The sequence below is a fragment of the Cajanus cajan genome, chromosome 3 (genome assembly GCF_000230855.2).
Source record: "Cajanus cajan strain Asha chromosome 3, NIPB_CcT2T_4, whole genome shotgun sequence".
NCBI lineage: Eukaryota > Viridiplantae > Streptophyta > Magnoliopsida > Fabales > Fabaceae > Cajanus > Cajanus cajan.
Genome location: NC_138519.1, coordinates 66,326,229 through 66,329,369, shown reverse-complemented (window position 1 = coordinate 66,329,369; position 3,141 = coordinate 66,326,229). Strand labels below are relative to the sequence as shown.

The 3,141-nt window shown below is 32.8% G+C and overlaps 1 long non-coding RNA gene across 1 annotated transcript; it reads right to left on the bottom strand.

The window, feature by feature from the left end:
- Window positions 1–519: 519 nt before the first annotated feature.
- Window positions 520–2,477, bottom strand: LOC145955849 (uncharacterized). Its single transcript, XR_014432577.1, has 2 exons — window positions 1,790–2,477; window positions 520–778 (listed from the first exon to the last, which is right to left on the bottom strand). It is a non-coding gene; the product is annotated as an uncharacterized LOC145955849 (long non-coding RNA).
- Between the last annotated feature and the right edge of the window lie 664 nt (window positions 2,478–3,141).

Genomic DNA, 3,141 nt, shown 5'->3' with positions numbered 1-3,141 from the left:
CACGATCATTTCTACCAGCCATAGTCTAAGAAAATAATACAATCAATAAACATAATCAATCATCATACTAGCATACCAACAAGTTTAACAATCAGTTTAGTCCATCATTCATGTACCAAATAAACATAATAAATCAAGTAAGCATAGTAAACTCATAACACACGGTCGATTAGATCGACCTGCTCTGATACCACTAAATGTGACACCCTCTACCCCATTATTAATATACAACAAATGTAACAATAAAATATTTCTTTTCTTCTTTTTGGGTAAATAAAATCTTTCATAGTTGACAAATATTTCAAATATCACAAGGTAGAAGATTCACATTCGTAACTCATAAATCATAACTACAGTGTAAAAGAATTATAAAAGAAAAGAAGTTAAGATTTTCAATACAATTTAGTGAAAAACAAGAAATCATATATATACAAATAATAATAAAGGAAATATAAATTAACTCCAGTAAAGGTGGCAGTGCCTCCTGGTTAGGAATCAATTTATATTTTCCAAATCATGTAATAAAATATAAATAAAGATATTCATTCTGGTCTTTTATCAAGAACGTTCAAATTACAATTCTTAACATACATTTTCCTTAAATTATAAACTTTATCTACGTTATCTCTTCGTTAGAAATTACAAAGAAGAGAAACTAAAGTTATTAAAACAATAACATATTAACTAAAATAACTATGCCCCGATGTCACATCCTATCAGAGCATGCCCAATTGAAGCTTTTAAGCCTCATCACCAACATCCTCATGATGCTGATCATCTGCAACACAATTTAAAACATATACAAAAACAACAAGGGAGTGAGAAACATCTCACTCAGTTTCAGGTGCAGAAATAACTGCTAGATAGCACACACACACACAACATATATAAGTCACATGTAAACAATACATAAATAGTCAATATCATATATATATACTCATTTATCATGCTTATGATGTCATGGACTCAACTCATAAATGCATGCATGTGGCGCCATACGGAAGATTCACAATTCATCGTTGGTGACCCTAAGGTACACCTGGTTACATCACTGGTGACCCTAAGGTACACCTTGTTAGCATGTTACATCGTGGGTGACCCTAAGGTACACCTTGTTAGTCGTGGGTGACCATAAGGTACACCTTGTTAGTCGTGGGTGACCATAAGGTACACCTTGTTAGTCGTGGGTATGCGGCCTCAGCGGCACACCTGGAGTAATATATGCATATGATGCATGTCATACATTCATAATCTCATGGACTCAACATTTAACTTATTACATAATTTCATTTAGTACATCATATCATTATTTGTCATAGTATCATAATCATAGTTTGTCTCAATAGTCCATTCTTAGGTCTCATGTCATTTGTCCATATTTCACATGGTCATGTCATCAATACTCCTCATAAGGTCCGCATAGGTATTCACAGAGAGCATTTTTGTTCATATTAAAACTCATTTATTATTAACATTAATTTCATACTCATTTATTACTTTCAACAAAGAACAAAGTATAATAAATAGAAAATCGGACAGAACAACGACACCTTTAACAAAAACAGAGTAGAGTAAATAGAAAATCAAACAGAACAACGGCACCTTCAACAAACAACAAAGTAAAGTAAATAGAAAATCAAACAGAACAACGGCATCCTCAACAGGGAACAAAATAGAGTAAATAGAAAATCAGACAGAACAACGGCAAGGGATTGGGGGCCAATCCGACAAACAACTATCCAACAATTATCCCCACACCCCTGAGCGAGGTTCTCACTCCCCCCCTTACCTGGATAGGCGGAGTTGGAACTTGGGCAGGACCTCCTCCTCTGGATCCCCTCTTTCTTTTCCTTTTCTCTCTCTTTCTCTCTCTCTCTCTTCTCTTTCTCTCTCTAGGATTTCACTTCTTCTCTGTATAAAAATTTTCACCCCCCCTGCCCTATTTATAGGCAAACTGGTGTACCCGGAACGGCCCGTATTGAATTCGGAACGGCCCGTTCCGGATCCTTCGAATTTGTGCAAATTTCTCAACTGGAACGGCCCGTTCCAAAATCGGAACGGCCCGTTCCCAAAAAGCAGAACGACCCGTTCTAAAACCAGAACGGCCCGTTCTTAATCTCAGCAGAACGGCTCGTTCTCCATCCGGAACGACCCGTTCTCCATACCAGAACGGCCCGTTCCAGGCCCGTTCTGGGACTACAAAAACCTCACATTTTCAACATTTGGAACGGCCCGTTCCACTTTTGGAACGGCCCGTTCCGAAACCCAAAATATTCCTATAACTTTATTAAAATTACGAAAATGCCATTAACAAAAATAATAATAATAAAAATTTGGGTGTTACAACTTTCTATTTATTTTAGTTAAAAAAAAACTATTATTTATCACCACCCACCACATGGTACCAATAGTGGTGAGAGTGGTGACAATTGTACATGATACGGGTGTTTGTGGTACGGTTTGGTTCAACTTTTCTCTTAAAAGTCATTCAAACCAAATAAGAAAATCAAGTGCAATTTAATTTTATTTGAATGATTTATAAAATTTGAATCAACACAATTTTTTATAATATTGTTTTGTTTGGCTTTTGCAATTTTAAAAATTTGTCATTTAAAGATCAATTAAAAATATGTAATATTATCTCACTTGTTCAAGAACATAGGTAAGAAAAATAAAACTAAAAGTATGTAAATACTAAAATATTTTGGTCACTTAATGTATTTAATACTAATTCATGTCTTATTATTTTAGTAAAATCATTTCTTTAATACAATTTTAGTTACCATATTAAATTTTTTTTTTCTCATACGTAAGTTTGCCATTTAAAAAACATATTTTTGAACATTATAAATAAACCATTAATTTTCATTCTAAAATTTAGTTAAGTAGCTTATAATTTTATAAAAATATCTTTTAAATATTATAACATATATTTAGAGAGAAAAATACCTTTTAGTTACTTATAGTTTTATAAAACACCTTTTTCATGTTATGTGTCAATTTTGTATATATGTTCTATACATTTGGAAAATATATATATTTACAAATAAGTGTGGTTTGGTTTGAAGGATTTTCAATTTTTAATCCGAAAATCAAATCAAATCAAACATGCAATTTTTAAAATTTAAAAATTGAACCGAT